The sequence below is a fragment of the Giraffa tippelskirchi genome, chromosome 8 (genome assembly GCF_054371585.1).
Source record: "Giraffa tippelskirchi isolate mGirTip1 chromosome 8, T2T-mGirTip1v1.2.pri, whole genome shotgun sequence".
Lineage (NCBI taxonomy): Eukaryota > Metazoa > Chordata > Mammalia > Artiodactyla > Giraffidae > Giraffa > Giraffa tippelskirchi.
In genome coordinates, this window is record NC_137282.1 from 159405448 (window position 1) to 159424765 (window position 19318).

The window sequence follows — 19318 nt, forward strand, 5'->3', positions numbered from 1 at the left end:
TGTCTTAGAATTTAGTGATTCCAAGAACACGTTTGGAATAACCCTGGATTCCAGTGGGCCTTCCCTAATGACTTAGATGATAAAGAATCTGCCTACAATGCAGGAGACCCAGGTTCAGTTCCTGGGTTGGAAAGATACCCTGAAGAAGGAAATGGCAACCTACTCTAGTATTCTTGCCTGGAGAAGCGCATGGGCAGTGGAGCCTGATGGGCTACAGTCCATGGGCTTGCAAATATTGAGACATGACTGAATGACTAACACTTTCACTTTCTGGATTCCGGTGGAGTTTACAATGAATGCTCACAAATATAGACAGTTGAATAAAACCCTATCAATGGAGAGTGAAATGCAAAGTTATCAATAAATAAAATTACATTTTTATGAAATATGTATTTCTTATTTTATTTGAAGTATAGTTGCTATACAGTATTATATAACTTACAGGTGTGTAATATAGCGATTCAAAATTTTTAAAGGTTATATTCCATGCATACATGCTTGTGTGCTCAGTCACTCAGTCGTGTCTGATCCTTTGCAACCCCGTGGACTGTAGCCCGCCAGCCTCCTCTGTCCATGGGATTCTCCAGGCAAGAATACTGGAATGGGTTGCCATTTCCTCCTCCAGGGGGTCTTCCCCACCCAGGGATTGAAATCACATCTCCTGCATTGTCAGGTGGATTCTTTACCACTGATCCACCTGGGCAGCCCATACTCCATGTTTTCCTGGAACTCTCTTGCTTTTTCAATGATCCAGTAATGTTGGCAATTTGATCTATGGTTCCTCTGCCTTTTCTAAATCCAGCTTGAACATCTGGATGGTCACGGTTCACATACTGTTGAAGCCTGGCCTGGAGAATTTTGAGCATCAAATACTCCCTATGTTATTCTCTTCAGTGGCGAATTTATCCTGCCATCCATCACATAAGAATCCCTCAACATGTGGTGAGAGAAGAAGGTACCACTGTCCGGAGAATATCTTGCTTAGGAGGAAGGATCTTCCACACACTTCCTCCTACTTAGCCTGTAAGGAAATCCTTTCATGGTTGTTGTCTTTGTGGTAGTGATCAGCTTATTTTCTCCCAGCAGTTCTAGAAGGTCAGAGACTGTGCTTTATCTCTTAACCTCCAGCGTATAACTTGCCACCTGGTTAATAGCAGATGCTATTATGTTAATAAACAAATATACAACAACCCACTCCATGTAAGGCATTAAGCAGTATAACCTCTTATTGTAATCGACACGATCTGTGCAGAGTGGATATATCTTCTAAAGTGAGACATCCCAAACACTCAGTTTGTTTCGTTTTAAATATAGACAAAGAGTTGTGCATGCTCAGTCATTCCGTCGTGTCCGACTCTTTGTGACCCCATGGACTATAGCCCACCAGGCTCCTCTGTCTATAGGATCTCCCAGGCAAGAACACTGGAGTGGTTTCCATTTTCTCCTCCAGGGGATCTCCCCGACCCAGAGACTGAACCTGAACCTCCCCTGTCTCCTGCATTGGCAGGCAGATTGTTTACCACTGTGCCACCTGGGAAGCCCAGACAAAAACTTAGTCATGAAATGTTAAGACAAATCTGGATCACCATTCTCAGTGGAAAAAAAAAAGGTAACGGTGCTCCTAAACTCCAGCATCCACAGAAAATCAAAGGGATCTTTCCTTCTCCGTAATAGCCAACGTTTGACCTGCTTTATTTGCAGGGTTATAAGACTACAGCAGGGATCATTTCACCTCCTATGTGGTACCCGTCATTACAGCTAAAGAGCGTGGGTTTAATCTACAAACAAATGTGGTGCTGTTTTCTGATTGTCCTCAACAATGAAGGCAGTTTTACAATTGCAAACGGTTTAATATGTTCAAACAGTTCCTTGTTCACCCTCAGTCCCCTTTACTCTCGTGTTTCAGTTCACATGCGAGTCTTCTTAGTCCAGAACTCCAAAACCAAGACTGGTGGGGAGAAAATCCAATTGTTTAGGGTCAAAATAAAGACGTTTTTAAAATGCCAAAGAAAGAGAGCAGGGTTCTTCTGCTTTGATGTTAATACCATGGCTTTTGTAGTTTTCCTGTTTGTTTGTTTTCATCTTCTACTGTCAACAGGGCACCAGATTTTATAGGCAGCCTAACAGAGAGCAGATGTTGATTGAAAGAGATGTGGTTTTGAGTGTGACATTAAAAAAATATCATTCTCTCTTGTCTAAATGCTGTAGTCCTAATGGGCTTAATTTTTTATTAACTGATATATAAAAGAACAATAAGCATACATTTTGTCTTAATGGAACCATACACAGCTCAATAGCAGGACCATGAATAAGGCAAGAGAGGTTCACACTTTGATATATATTTTTTTAAACAAAGAAGAAACATTTCTACTTTGTGCAAATAGCCTGTGTTTTTAGGCCAAGGCTCCTAGCATTTTCATCTGCCTTATATATATAACTGTTTTAGCCATGGTAAAAATCATACTGAAGGCATTTTTCAGATACATCTCTAAAGATAGTCTTAGTCAGGGTATTTCTTCTATTTTGATCAATGATGGCATACTCAGAGCAACGATTGCGACAAAGATAAAAGTATAGTTGGGACCTTGAAAGAAGAAAAAATAAAAATGAATAAATCGCCAATGACTTTATAGACACCTTCATGCAAGAATTAAGTAGAGGCTGCATTTGGCAGTTGACCCCTCAGGTGCTAGAGGCATTTTCAACTGACTTAGCCTAGAAAATAATACAGTCCTACTTTTGCTGATACAGACTTGAAAGCTTTGATGAGTAGATGAGGCAAGATACCTGACCAGTGGTCCTGACACCAAAATAAATGCATGAGGAAGGTGAATTTTGCACACTTGGAACCAGAAACCAGGCAAGAGCCACAGCAAAGTGCCTGAGTGATCAACATACTTGCAGTGCCTGAAACTAAACCTTATGCTACATACCTAGAGATGCCCTTTTGAACTCAGATCAGGAAGGAACAGAGACATTGTTGTTTGTTGCTGTTGGTGATATTGTTTGAAACCTGTAGGTGTTCTACCTAAGGTTTAGGATTTTCCTAAGCTAGCTTTGTCCAGGTCTCTCTATGGCCATGTGTCAGCCTTCTGGAGGCCACCGAGCACTAATAACCAGTATTGACAGCATTGACCTCATCTTTTCTGTGTATCACCAAACCACAGCACGCCTTTGTTGGACAGAAGATACCTTATGTGTTTGGAAAATGAAGTAACAATTCAAAGAGATTGCAATTTCTCTCATTTGCCTCATCTATACTGTAGTTACTTTATTTAAAAATGAAGAAAAGGAAGGACAATAATGCAATATAAATCTGAAAGTATTAAACTCCGATAAAAGGTACACTTGGGCACACAATCTCACATTTTAAGGTTGGCTCCAAAAGTTCTAGATCTTTCAAACAGAACTGATGGAAATATGCAGAGCAAACTCACATTTCAAAGAGTCTGCAGACTCTGCAAATTTGTTTACATACACACACAAACACACAAAAATGTGCACATACACAAAACACATACGAAACACAAACACACATTTTTTTTCACTCAGTGGAATAATATACATTTTAAATTAAAATAAATAAATAAATTCTAAAATTTAAATTATTTTAGACATAGTCTTCAAATTCTTCTTAGATTTTTTAAGCACTTTGGAGATGATTACAATCACTGTATTTTTGGTTTTCAGTGCTTAAAAATATAACTTTTTCCTTTTAAAATAACATTGAAATAACAAAAATAAAACATAACTTTTTCTATACATCTAACTCTATGAAAAAAATACAAAAACACCTCTACAGATATTCTATTGCCATTAGTGTGGCGTGATTACAATGATAAGGGATCAAGAAAATGAGACTAGTCACAGACTGGGAGAAAATACTTGCAAAAGATGTATGTATCGGATAGAAGACTGTTATCCAAAATATGCCACTTTAGAAGACAGTTTGGCAGTTTCTTACAACATTAAATATACCCTCATCATACAATCTGGCAATCACACTCATTGGCATTTACCAAAAGGAGTTGGAAACCTGTGACCACACAAACTGCATACAGATGTTTATAGCAGCTTTATTCATAACCGCCAAAACTCAGAAGCAACAGAGATGTCCTTTAGCAGATGAACAGATAAATAAACTGTGGGTCATCCAAACAAAGGAATATTATTCAACACTGAAAAGAAGTGAACTGTCAAGTCATGAAAAAACATGGAGGAAGTGTAGATGTCTATCACTAAGTGAAAGGGGCGTATCTGAAAAGGCTGCATAGTAGATGATTTCAATGATATGATACTTGAGAAAAGGTAACACCATAGAGACAGTAAACACAGCAGTGGTTGCCAGGGGCTGCGGGAAGGAGGAATGGTGAGGCAGAGCCCAGATGATTCTCAAGACAGTTAAACTATTCTCTATAATACTATAAGGGTGGATGGATGTCATTACATGTTGGTCAAAATTCATAGAATGTATGACACACAGTCCAAGGGGTCGCAAAGAGTCGGACACGACTAAGCAACTAACACGTTCACTTTCATGACACCAAGAGTGAACCCCAGGATAGACTATGGACTTTGGGTCATAATGACGTATCAATGAAGGTTCATCGATTACAACACATGTGGCTCTGGTGTGGGATTTTGATGGTGTGGGGGAACATGTGTTTGTATGTGTGTGTGTGTGAGTTGGGAGTATAAGAACTCAATGTACTTTCTGTTCAATTTTTATATGAACCTAAAACTGCTCCAAAAATTAAAGTGTACTAAAAAAAATTTTAGGGGAAATGATGCACAGATGATGGTATGTGGCTACAGCAGAATGTCATTTCAGTTTTGATCCAATGTTTGCATTTTATTTTGTTGCATCCTAAATCGAATTATTACTTACATTTTGTAATGTGCAATAACTGATTTCATGCACTTTTGAAAGTTCAGGAAAATCATTTCTCTATACCAGTCATAAAATATTTCCCTTCTTTATGATCAGCCTAATTGGGAATGCTAACCATCCAGAAGAAATGGTAACAATTTTGAATAAATGGGAACATTCTGCTATGTTCTCTAATATACAAGACTAACAGTATCCTGAAATTTTCATCAGTCCTTGTAAGCGAACCTTTATAGATATAGATAGAATCATATCTGCTATTGCCAGAAACTACAGAGAAAGGGGATAAAAAAAAGAAGATACCTGAGTAGAAAGCACATGGACTTTGGCAATTTAGAGAAGAATCTGTCTTCACGTCACAGAATACTGGGGCATGAAGAATCTTGAGAGCAAAGTGTTCCAAGGACCTTTGTGAAAAGGCTTTATTGCATCTGGGATAGGTTTCAGGTGATGCGTGGAGCTCTAGAAATTATAGGCAGGAATTTTGTTTGCATCCCAATTTGAAATGTTTGGGGAGAGGTCCCATTGCTATCATCAGAAATCTCAAGAGTACATGATGACTCCAAGATAGGAAGGAACTACTGAGACAGTAGCAGCCTTGTTATTTGCAGAAGTATCCCCAGAACAGGCGAAATGCTTCAATTCACCCAGTGCTTATATTGGTGTTTGAAAATTTTGTTGGCTTTTGCATAGTTCGATTAACTGAGAAAGTTTAGAGAATGAAAGGAAAATTGCAGTAGCTTCTATATTTACAGATGGGGTGTGTGTGCTCAGTCACTCAGCTGTGTCCGACTCTGCGGCCCCATAGACTGTAGCCCGCCAGGCTCCTCTGTCCACGGGGATTTTCCAGGCAAGAATACTGGGATGGGTTGCCATGCCCTCCTCCAGAAGATCTTCCCAGTCCAGGGATTAAACTTGTGTCTCCTGCAGCTCCTGCAAGAATCCAGGTGGACCCTTTACCCCTGGGCCACCTAGGGGGAAGCCCTATTAGAGATATACACTGAGATAAATGGCACCAACCTCGTTTTTTTTAAACCAATACAACATTGCCTAGGAAATATTTTCTGTGTGAATCCATGGTGGTGTAAATATTAAATGTTCTCACACGTTGCTATGGAGGGAATAATTGTGGCCCCTACAAAATCATGTGTTGAAACCTAACCCCAAATGTAATGGTATTAGCAGGTGGAGCCTTTGGGGGGGATTAGGTCGTAGAAGGGAGCCCTCATGAATGAGATAAGCATCCTTATAAAGGAAATTCCAGAGAGATCCCTCACCTCTTGCCAGAAGGACCCGGCAAGAGCATCCATCTATGAAGCAGAAAGTGGGTTCTCACCAGACACCATGTCTGCTGATGTTTGATCCTGGACCTCCTCACCTCCAGAACTGTGAGAAATAAATTTCTATTGTTTACAAACTACCCCAGTCTACACTATTTTTGTTAAAGTGTTCTGAATGGACTAAGAAACATGTATTCCTCATTTTCCTGTATCAGACAATTTCTTCTCCAAAAATACAGGAGTCTACATAAGGATAATGAACAGCCATATACGTGGCACAAATGAAATTGTTTAGCATAAAGAGTTTGCTATCAAGAATATTCAAGAAACTCCTGTTTAGAGGCCCCCAGCAGCCATGGCTTTATTAAAGGCTTTGACAAGTCCTGTGGTCAAGCTAGTTCACTGAACATAGCTAAATGTAACCCATCATTTCTTACAGCTATTTGAATTTTTATTTTATTTTTTATCGAAGAAATGCCTCACCCCGTTTGGGAAAGGATGAGTTAAGAAACAAAAAGCTCACGAAAAGAACACGAACATGTTACCTAGGGAATGACACGGAATTATCAGAGTGATCAACACTTTTAAAAAGATACACAGTGAGAAGGAGCGGACCCTTTGAAGGAAGACAGAAAAAGAAGTTCTGTCCTTGGCAGAAACTCAGCATGAATTTTCCTCCCAGCAGCAGTGGAGCGAGTCCTGTGGGCAATGATGTCCAGATGTGGGAGGGAAGACAAGTCACCTCGTGGACGTAGGATCCTAGCAGACCCCCAAGCCCCAGCTCTACACAGTGTGATTCAGGAGTACAGTGGTGACGCTCGAATCTTTCATTTTTAGGAAGCGTCCCTGTGGCTGGAAAGCAGGTGATGCTGGAGGGACAGGCTCTGAGAAACGATGCACTTGGGGATGAAGTTGAGGGGGAAAAGCAAGGATAGGAAGGAAGATACAGCAAGAACTGAGAGCAGAGCCTTATTTCTTCTACCATCAGAAAATTCACACCCACAACTTTCCAGGACCCAGAGGAGCTAATGCTGTGTCCCCCGCCTTTGTCTGTCTGTCTCCTCCTGGGCTGCCTCACATCATGTTCATTCCAGCCTCAGTTATGGCCGATCATCTGCAAGATAAAATAAAAGCTCCCACACAAGCCAGTTTATTGTTACCCATATTTTCGTCTAAGCACTTTGATCAATATTTGAGTCAATTAAAGCATACAGACACTTTCTCAGGAAGACCCACGACAGTCCCCCCAGTCCAAGTCCTCTTTCGAAGCTTCTTTTCTTTCTTTCTTTTTTTTCAGAAACACACAACTTTGCCAAATTTGTGCATCCTTCTGATTCTGGTTTTAGAAAGGAAATGAAATTTGTCACGCCGCCATACATCATTCCCCTCGCAGTACAATGTCCCATCTGTGTGTCAAGTACAAAAGAAAAGCATTTTGTGAAAAATTGCTAAAGAAGTAATGATTTTTGTCCTCAACTCTTTGTTTTGCCTTTCAATAAAGAAGGCGACATGTGCCACAAATGATGTATTATTGTTTAGGTACAACCCCGGTAACACAGTGCATAAGCAAAACCATGTTTCACAGCAGAGAAACTACAGTTTACTGCCCCTATGGCTCTGATGAGAATATAATGTTCTACAGTTTATAAATGCTTTGAGGTCAATACGTGATTTGCTTCAGCTTGTTCATCCAATGAGCAGGGGATCCCAAAATATATCAAGCTATTAGACAGCCCCCTGGAAGCTGGGCTCAGGCAGTCGTGATGGAAGGGCTCCATGGAAACCCCTCTGTCAGCTGGAGAGGAGATAATTAGATCCAGGTAATACATTGGAGCCCCAATAGGGAGCTGCCAAGGAAACATGTCATCTTTATGGGCCTTTCTTGTCCTGCATGGCAACAGTGGCCTAAGACACTATACCACTGGGGGATGCGTGGGTGCCCACCTGCATTACCCAGACACCCTTCCTCCCATAGAAGGAACCAAAGAGAGAAAACAATCAGGAGAGGCTTTTTTAAAGTAATTCTCTTCATTCCTCCACCATCTTTTCTCTTTTTTTTCTTCTTAAATTTTTTTCAATATAGCTTTAGTGATGTGATTGGATTCCCCTTAGACTCTCTGTATATAGATTTTGCAAATGTTTTTTTTCCTTTTCAGCTGTGCCACTGCACATGTGGGCTCTTAGTTCCCTATCTGTGCGTTAGTCACTCAGTCGTATCCAACTCTTTGCAACCCCATGGTCTGTGCATGGAATTCTTCAGGCAAGAATACCGGAGTGGCTTGCCGTTCCCTTCTCCAGGGGATCTTCCTGACCCAGGGATCCCTGATCAGGATCAAGCCTGTGCCTCCTCCAGTGGAACTGAGGGGTCACAACCACTGGACCCATATGGCAGAATTTTTTTATCTTATTTCAAATGGTTCTCTCACTGGGGACTCTTTTGGACCTGCAGACAAAATAGTCACTTCTTTCAATTCTTTGAATTAAGCATGAGAGACTGTGTTTTTCCTTCACCGTGATTTCACGGGTGTGTATATGTGCATGCTCAGTCCCTTCACTCATGTCCGACTCTGTGCGACCCCATGGACTATAGCCCACCAGGCTCCTCTGTCCACGGGATACTCCAGGCAAGAATACGGGAGGGGGTCGCCATTTCCTCCTCCAGGGGATCTTCCCATCCCAGAGATGGCAGGCAGGTTCTTTACCGCTGAGCCACCTGGGAAGCCCAGTGACTGTCACTTGGAGAGTCATTGTCATTTCTGTCATTCTTACTCAATAAATATTTACTGAGGAACTGGCTCTTCTCTTTCACTAGTCCTGTGAAGGCAGCTTCCTCCAAGGAAATTGCAGCTGCCCATCCTTGGTCTAAAGCTCCTCTTGCTTTATTATTTTATTACCCAGAGCGATTTAGCTCATTTCACCTGGAACCAGCTTGGGTAGAAGAGGGCAGCTGCCTCGTCCATAACTGTCAGTCCTGATAGGTGTTTTCCTTGGTAAAGAAGACGTTCCTATATATGGAATCTAGAAAGATGGTACCGATGATCTTACGTGCAGGGCAGCAAAGGAGACACAGACGTAAAGAACAGACTTTGGACTCAATGGGTGAAAGAGAGGGTGGGATAATTAGAGAGAATAGCATTGAAACATATACATCGCCATATGTAAAACAGATAGCCAGTGGGAGCTTGATGTATGATCCAGGGTACCCAAAACTGGTGCTCCGTGACAACCTGAAGGGATGGGGTGGGGACCGAGGTGGGAGGGGAATGAATACAGGATGGAAGGGAAAAAATGTATGCCCATGGCCGATTCATATTGATGTATGCAAAAGCCATCGCAATATTGTAAAATAATTATCCTCCAATTAAATAAATTAACTTTTTTAAAAAAGAAGATGTTCTCTTCCCAAGAAGGATTTGAACTGTTTAACTCAGGCTAACACTTGGCTTCCTCCCCTAGGTACCAAGTTCGAAGACCCTGATCCAAAGTTTTGTCTACGAGACTGGGTGCTGCCTTTTCCAGGTACTTAACAAGGGATACCCTTCCTGTCATTGTTGCTATAACCCAGGCATCAACTACCCTTTTATAAGAATAAATTGATTGAGATGGAAATCTCTGAAGTTTGTAAAATGGTGTATTTTTGACAAAAGCCACCTTATAAAAAGGACAAAGGAAAGATATGGAATAATTTATAAGGATGCTCCCATGGGATAGTAAATAAACGACAGATAAAGCCTGAGCCAAACCAGCTTCTATTAAAGCCTCTTCATTGCTATTCAAGTGAATTTCCTCTCTCTCCCAAGTGGAAACTATTTGCACAAAACAAAAATATTAGAAATAGCAGCCTAGGAATTTGGGCAGTGAAAGAAAATCTTGTTAAAACTTGAGAGCTGAGTTGGCTTTAGGCAAAATTGTCAAGATCCTCTCCCTCACCTTCTTGCAACTCTCTTCAATTCCTCTTTCTTTTCAAATTCTTCTCTCACTCAGATGTCTTTCTTCCTAATTCCAAGGTCAACATGGCTTTTATTAATCCGTTAATTCAAACAGCACTGGGTGCTTAAGATGTGCAAAGCACTGGGTACTGGGAACAAATGCATAAATAGGAGAGGATTCTGGCCTTCCTGGAGCTTATACTCATTTCTAAACACTATTCACCAACTTGTAAAAACCTATCTACCAATAAGTCAAAATCCAGATAGGTTGAAAGATACAGGGGAAAAATGAAACAAAAAAAACCTCCAAACACAGGAACACATACACATAGGCCAATAAAAGCTCAGAAAAAACCTCAAAGTTGTCAGTTGTGGTGGTGGGTTTATTGTTGCTATTTTGTGTTCATTTGGTTGGTTTTCATTTCTTCTTTCTTTCTTTTTGTTCTATTGGCATGGAAAATGAGAAATAACCAGTATTTTATCTTATTAGCCTTTCAGGGAACTGCGGAGATCAGTGAATTTACTACCAGTGGTTTCACCTCTCCCAAAGAAAGGAGTTACTGTATGTATATTCATATATACTTACTGCTGTAAGTAAACAAAAACAAACTTGTGAGTTTTCACTCAGCAAATTCAATGACCTGGCTAGCTACTTACAACAGAACTAAAAGCACGTGGAGTTTCACAAAAATGCAAGTTGTCTATTTGCAACAAATTTGATCGATTCTTTGATCAAAAAATAATTTATAGAAATTATTAATAATAAAATCATTAACATCATCAAAGGAAAATAAACAAGGTACATAAAAAGAGCAATTCACAAATAATAAATTCAAGCAACCAATAAACATTGTTGATTATTTACATTAAATACATTACAGTAAATTAACAATAGAATGATGAGGTGAAGAGGGCAGAGTGCTAGAGCAGGAAGCGTGAGTAGATACCATCCGATGTACACTTCCCTTCAAAAAATAAGGAAACTGAGCCTCAGGAAAAAAGATGCATAAAACTCTGGAAGTAAAATAGAGGTAAGAAACCACGTGTCCTGCCACCTGCTTTGAGGCCCCAAAATTGCCTCCCTCCATCTCCTATGAGCCAAGCACACCTCTGGGGCTTCATTAAGATATTCCAGCTGGAATCTATCTGCAGAACTGAGGTATGACATCCCAAGATTAAGACTGTCATATAAAGGTGAAAGAGAAAGTGAAAGTTGCTCAGTCGTGTCTGATTCTTTGCAACTCCATGGACTATACAGTCCTGGAATTCTCCATGCCAGAATACTGGAGTGGGAAACCTTTCCCTTCTCCAGGGGATCTTCCCAACCCAAGGATCGAACTCAGGTCTCCCACACTGCACGTGGATTCTTTACCAACTGAGCTATCAGGGAAGCCCGTCATGTAAAGGATGTACAGTTAATTGGAATTTCAAAATAAACAAAGATTTTTTAGCCTAAGTTCTAAATACTGCATGATTTTACTGATTTATAAAATGATTTATTGTGTTCTTGAAACTCAAATTTAACTGAGCAGCGTCTATTTTACTTACTAATTCTGGCAACTCTACCTAAGAGCCACACAACCAAATAGTCACAACAGCAACAAAAATGTATAATGTATAATGTATCAGGTGGAGAGGATAATTTTACAAGGAATGCTTAATTTGCAATGGGATAAATTTGGGATGATAGACTCATGACAAAATTTAAATTTCCTATTTTTTTAAAAATTATTAATTGACCATTCAGTAACTTTAACTGTATAAGGTTCATAGATTCACTGTAACCATTCATTGAGATTTTATATGTAATACAATTAAACAATACCTGAAAAAGTAGTAACCATGAAATACATATGGAAATATTATTTACTTCATTTTATTGGCTTCAGTAATTCTCTGAGGTGAACATAGTTATCCCTATTTTATAGATTATGAAACTGAAACTCAGAAAGGTTAGGATTGATTGAGTAGATTTCTCATATGTTTTTGGGTCATTTTACCTCTTTGGTAGAACTGAAATTTAGCCTGAGTATATGTGTCTAAAAGCCAAAATCTTAACCATTCTGCTTTAGACATCACTCTTATGTTTGTAGTGATTTATCTTAAGAAATTACATAGATAAGTACAAGGAGATTTATTTACTAAAAAAAATAGTTACCACAGAGTTATCATCAAGGATCAAGTTTTTAAATGGTTGCCAATAATAAATTGATACTTTTGAACTGCACTGCTGGAGAAGGCACTGGAGTGTCCCCTGGACTGCAAGGAGATCAAACCAGTCAGTCCTAAAGGAGATCAACCCTGAATATTCATTGGAAGAAATGATGTTGAAACTGAAGCTCCAATACTTTGACCACCTTATGCAAAGAGTCGACTCCCTTGATGCTGGGAAAGATTGAGGGCAAAAGGAGAAGGGGGCGGCAGAGGGTGAAATGGTTGGATGGCATCACCAACTCCGTGGACATGAATTTGAGCAAACTCCAGGAGATAGTGAAGGACAGGGAAGCCTGGCGTGCTGCAGTCCACAGGATCACAAAGAGTCAGACAAGATTAGCAACAAAACAACAGTAATAAATTGGTTCAAGAAGTTGAAGATCACATACTGATAAAATACTGGACTATTAAAAGTGATGCACTGTCTAGAAAGATGTAACTCAACTAACTCAAGGGTTATTTCTATGGTAAGAGAAAAGTTTATCTTATTTATCTGCAAGTGTATAAAGATGCTATTTCCCCCAAATAGAACTATTAGTTATTTTGAATTTGTTCTTCATGCTTTTTCTACAATACACTTTTGTAATCAGAAAAAAAATCATAAACACTTGGTTTATGATTTTTGATCAAAGAAAGAAATATCCTTAACAATATAATCATGTTTGTTCCCTCACTACTAGGAACAAAACAAGGAGTGATTTTATCTGTGAAAGAAGAAGAACATTTGGAGAAGGATCAAATCTGACATATAAAATTGAAAAAAGGCAATGGATTGAAAAATAAACTCCTATATTTGATACTACATTCAAGTAACTTTAATAGCTTTTTTCCCCTGTTTTTATTATACTAACTATAATCCTAGGTGTCTGGTACAATAGGGGAAGGTTAGTCAAAGTCACACCTGAAGTATAAGAAAGCAATTGGAGTAGAAAGTAGGAACCTTAAGAGCTGTGAGCATGAGAAAGTTTTCTATTCTAAAGCACATATCAGACTTCCATATAACTGCAAAATTATAGTGTCTCAGTTTTGTTATAACACTTGTGAAAGTCCAAGGTCCCTTTCGCTTTAACGCTAGTACTTACCCATGAAGGCATATCATTTCGTTTTTTCTATAGAACAGATTATGGTCCTCATCTTCCAACTTCTTTGAAATTTAGGTATAGGTGATGTGAATTCGATTATTGGGCCTTTCTGCTTGTCTTCTTTGCATATTTCTCAGCAATAAAGTGATTGTTGTTAGCGATAAGTATTAACAGCATCTCAGTGTTATAATTTCAATACTACTTAATTTAGCAGAGTCTTCCTAGACAGATAATGGATATATAGGTCAGCATATAAGTAATATCACTTTGGACACTGGGGCATGTGAGTTGGTTAGAAGCATTGCCTGAGTGTGGGAGGAGAGTCTTACAGACTAAGAATCATTCCAGCAATTTACAGAGCAGCACAGAGTCTGAATAAATATGAACTGGTCAAAGAGTAGAGCTGATCATGTCAGCAAAGGAGTCCAATAAAAGCAATCTTTCTGTCCAGGCAAGTTGAGAGTATTTATCTTTAGAAATTGTCATTGTTGAGTTTCGAAGTCACATCCAACTCTTTTTTGCAGACACGTAGACTATAGCCCACCAGGTTCCTCTGTCCATGGGATTTCCCAGGAAAGAATACTGGAGTGGGTTTCCCTTTCCTTTTCCTGTGTCTTTAGAAATAGGAAGATACAAAGAAAAGCAGAATCACTCTCTGCTGTAGAAAGAGCCACGTCCTTTGCAAAGCTTCAAGTGGCAGAGCTTTTCATTGATATTTGTCCCTTAAAACTGGTCGATACAAGTATCTACAAATGTATATTAAAATGATATGTGTCCCAGCTTCCAGTGGGTTTAGGACACCTAGCTCCCGATTCACTTTCTGACGTTAACTGTAAGTTAAAACTGTGCGGACTCTACCAAGCAGGAAGGTGCTTAAGGTGGGCCTGATCAGATTCTCACCATAGACTAAGTCTGGCTCTGGGTACCACGGGCTTGATTCCAAGGTCATTACACAAGACAAATACAAGATAAAACCCAGAAATCCAGCCAGGTAGACTATGGAGGAGGCTAAGTTTCAGTGAGGGGAGGCAAACCTCAGATGCCCGAGCTAGAAGCCAGAGGTAGAAGGTAAGATCCCAGCTCTGGAGGCAGAGCTGGCTGATGATGGATTCCAAGGCCAGGTACCAGGGGCAGAAGTGGGTCAGGACCGCTAGCAGTTACAGGGCCAGCACGGACCTTCCTCAGCTAGGATGAGTCACATCCTTTCTGCCTCTTGCTCTTACTTTCTTCCCTAATAAAAGGGGAAGATACCAACTGCCATCTTGTTAGCTCCAAATAGTTTAGAGAATCAAGCGTGATAAAGCCCTTAAAAGGTAAAGAGGTATCCCCTTTGTAAAGTAATAGTAATAATCTATGTTTAAACACTAATAAAATGGTCAGTTTTGTTCCTTTCTTTTAAAAAAAAAATTATTGGAGTACAGTTGATTTATAATGTTGTGTTAGTTTCAGGTGTATAGAAAATTGATTCAGTTATACATATGCATATATTCATTCTTTTTCAGATTCTTTCTCATCTAAGTTATCACAAAATATTGAGTAGAGTTCCCTCTGCTATACAGTAGGTCCTTGTTGGTTATCTGTTTGACATGTAGTGATGCTCAGTTGCTTCCATCTGTCTGACTCTGCCACCCTATGGACTGTTGCCAGCCAGGCTCCTCTGTCTGTGGGATTTTCCAGGGAAGAATACTGGAATGGGTAGCCATACCCTCCTCCAGGGGATCTTCCTAACCTGGGGATTGAACCTGCGTCTCTTATGTCTCCTGCACTGGCAGGCGGGTTCTTTACCACGAGTGCCACCTGTATGTGTATGTTAATCCCGAGCTCCTAACTTATCCCCCCTCAGCCCTACATTTCCCCTTTGGTATCCATAAGTTTGTTTTTGAAATCTGTGAGTCTATTTCTGTTTTGTATATAAGTTCATTTATATCATTATTTTTAAACTAGATTCTGCATATGAGTGATATCATATGTGCCTTTCTCTGACTTACTTCACTTAGTGTGATAACCTTTAGGTCTATCCATGTCGCTGCAAATGACATTATTTTGTTCTTTTATAATGACTAATTTTCAATTGTCTGTATGTACCACATCTTCCTTTGCTCAGTCATGTCTGACTCTTTGGGACCTCACAGACTGTAGCCCACCAGACTCCTCTGTCCTTGTTACTCTCCAGACAAGAATACTGGAGTGAGTTGCCATTCCCTTCTCCAGGGGATCTTCCTGACCCAGGGATCGAACCCAGGTTTGATCCTGCATTGCAGGCAGATTCTTTACTGTCTGTGCCAGCAGGGAAGCCCACACTACATCTTCTTTATCCACTCCTCTGTTGATATACATTTAGGTTGCTTCCTTGTTTTGGCTATTGTAAATTGTACTACAATAAAATTAGGCTGCATGTATCTTTTCAAATTATAGTTTTCTCTGGATATATGCACAGGCTTAGGATTACTGGATCATACAGTAGTTCTATTTTTAGTTTCTTAGGGACCCTCCATACTGTTCTCCATTTACATTTACATACAATGTAAATATTCCAATTTACATTCCCCCTCAACAGTGTAGGAGGGCTCCCGTTCCTCCACACTCTCCAGCATTTATTATTTGTAGACTTTTTGATGATGGTCATTCTGACAAGTGTGAACCAATACCTCCCTGCAGTTTTGATTTTCATTTCTCTGATAATTAGTGATGTTGCTCAAAAGATTGAGCATCTTTTCATGTGCTTTTTGGCCATCCATGTATCTTTGGAGAAATGTCTATTTAAATCTTCTGCCCATTTTTTGATTGTGTTGTGTTATTTTTGACATACAACATACATACAACATTCATACAATTTGAATGAATTGTCTGTATGCTTTGGAGATTAATCCCCTGTCAGTCGCTTCATTTGCAATTATTTTCTCCCATTCTGTGGATTGTCTTTTTGTTTTTCTTACGGTTCCTTTGTTGTGCAAAAACTTTTAAGTTTAAGTCATATTGCTTTTTCACTACTCTAGGAGATGGATTATTCAAGACATTAGGAGCTAAAAATCTCTTGCCTCTCCATTCCGCCCCCCAACCCCTTGATCTCCATCACCAAAGAGTGGTACCTGCCCCCTAGACAAAGCCCACCCTGTAGGTTTACTTGAGACCCTGCCCACTCACTTACTTGCCCCTTCATTCAGTAGACCTTGTTCCCTTAATTCATTTCTCTCTTTGACTTTTCCTCTTTTCAGTCTCCTTATCCTCTGCATATAAGAATACTCATTACTCTTGTCTTTAAAAAAAAAAAGTTTTCTTTGCTTGCATCTATTAGAATCTTATCTCTCCAATTCTCAGTTTTTTAGAAGAACTAGTTAGCAATCTCAGATTTCTTTATAGTTCTAATTGACTCAGTGTAATAGTAATACACCACATTATTATAATCATCACACACTATTAAATGAATCCTACTGTCAGCCAAGAATTGTGCAAGAGATGTGGATGTATAGATGAATAAGACATACCTCTTATCTTCAAAGATGTTGTAATGAATTTGGACTGGTAGTATATATCTACAAAACTCAATATCATCAATGATGAATCCTGCATTAAATGTCTTATAATTACAATAATCCACCCTAGGATTAAAAGTCCCTTGAAATAAGTACAAGGTCTAGAATGATCACAGCCCAAGAGAATATGATAGGCTTTTTCTTTTCAAACTGTATATATTTATTTATAATATGTATGCTTATTTATAGCTTATTATATATAAAATGCTTATTTTATCTGTCTCTGTATGTATTATCTATCTGTGTCTTGTCAGTATCTTCCATGTAGAATGCTTGCAAACCAGCTCCAGCTTTGAAATACAGACTCTCCAGTTCTCAGGAAATCCTCAATCACCCTTGTCCATCAACACCAGGTGGTGGATTCCTCCTCAACTGTTCTAAGACAAAAGGTGTGTGAATATAATACTCTGGATATGCATAGAAACATGCATGGAGAAAATGGAATGGACTCTCACTGATTAAATAGCCCTTGACAAGTAAGATATAAAGAAAAAAAAAGAGAAATAAAAGGAAAGACTTTCTGCTGGTATTGTTTTACAAACTATCACCAAGATCTCTGTGTAAGAGTTAGGTTTGGAATCACAGTGAAATTTCTCTGAAGATACCTATCTTTTGGATTAAAGTGTCAGGCCAATTTCAAATTCTAAAATGATTATTTGCCAAAACAAAGCAAAAACAAAGCAACCAAATTCATTTCCTTCATGGTGGAATGGAAATTTATTTTAGTTTATAGGAGATAAATCAAAACAATATCAAAATAATGTCTCCACCACTTCTTTGTAGAGAAACATGTTTCCCTAACAGAGATCTTATAAACATTGGCTGAGTACTTGGTTTTGAAAAGTAAATAATATAAGAAAATACCCATGTGCCATATTTTATCTCTTTCAAATATTAGCTTCAAATAGGAATTTTAGGTAAACTATACATAAAAACATAAGGGCAAATTTTCTAATGATATAAACTGTCACATAATATAAAGAAATACAAAAAAGTACATATTACCATATAATGACTAAATGATAAATTGAAAATGTGCTCTTTTTCTCTTCAGCTCAAATTTTCCTAACCATATATACATATTAACAAATGTCATCTTTGTTGGAGGATGACTCTTTTTATTTTTTTCTTCTTTGTATCTCTGTGTCTTGAAAATCTAGTTATCCTTTAAAAAAAAATACCTGCTAATAAGGATAGTAGTCATCTCTGCTACAAGAAAAATAACCCTCCAATTTGAATGGCCTTTAGCTGTTCATTTTTCAATCATGCCAAATGTTGGAAGCTGAGGTTTTTGTGGTTCTTCTCCATATGATTTAAAATTCCAGGCTGAAGGAGCACTCCTTATTTGGGACATGATGTTCTCACAGCAGAACGAAAAAGCAAGTATATGGGCAAAAAGACCCAAAGGGCATCAAGTTTCTGCCACACAAGTCTCTGCCTACCTGTTCAGTTGTCATTGCAAAGCAAGTCACATGGCCAAGGCCAACTTCTGGAGCCCACAAGAAGCTCAGACAGTCACACAGCAAAGAGTGAGTACGTATCTTTTTACTGGAAGACGTAATGATTATGGGATACAATAATACCATTACCACAATATGTAACTATTCCATTCTAGGGGAATTTCCAGATAGAGTAAACTGAACTGATCAGAATGGGCACTTTAAATAAAATCTATGTGTATATTTTCTACGCATATAATGTAAAATGTTTTCTAGCCAGAATAAGAACTCCAAATCCTGCTGGTCATTTTAAAAATATTTAAGGTTTACTGACATCTTTGAGAGCCTATGTATGGACAATCTTATTCATCAATCTCAAAAGCCTAGTCTATCAACAATTTGATGAAGCTCAATATTGGAATAGAAAGTTTAAATACATGTAAGTTATTCAAAATAACACCCTGTTCAGAGTTTGCAGGGGGTGATCTGTATCCTTAGTCTATCCCTGTACGCCAAGATGCCAAACTTGACCTATTCTGAAAAGCACATACTGAACACCCTTCTCTCAAAAGGGCATCATGACATGTGATGGTGGGGCAGAGCTGGGTACCAAGGTCCCATTGAAGAACACCCCACATCTGGCAGAGAAAAGCTATCCCTTTCCACCACAGAAGGTCACCACTCTGTTTTCATGACTGCCAACCATAAATACACTCATCAATCCAGAGGAAGATGCTAAAGTACCACCATCCAGGTGGACACCGTGGGGTGGGTCTTTGCCCACTCTGTCAAGAACAGGACCTCACGTGAGTAAACATCAAGTCCCAAGAGGCTAAGGCAGCCAGGCTTTGATTTGAGGAAGAAATAAACAATGTGAGAGATGCCTAAATAAACTTATTCTTAGAGCTTGGTTTTTTTATTGGTTATATGGAAAAGTCATGGCTCCTGGTCCG

General features: G+C 39.1%; 1 long non-coding RNA gene across 1 annotated transcript in view; it reads left to right on the plus strand.

The window, feature by feature from the left end:
* The window catches only part of LOC145518749 (uncharacterized), a 78948-nt gene extending 65833 nt beyond the window's left edge, over positions 1-13115 (plus strand). Inside the window, exons 5-6 of the long non-coding RNA XR_014063258.1 lie at positions 9625-9687; positions 10588-13115. This is a non-coding gene — a long non-coding RNA (uncharacterized LOC145518749). The remainder of the gene's footprint in view (positions 1-9624; positions 9688-10587) is intronic.
* Positions 13116-19318: the final 6203 nt, after the last annotated feature.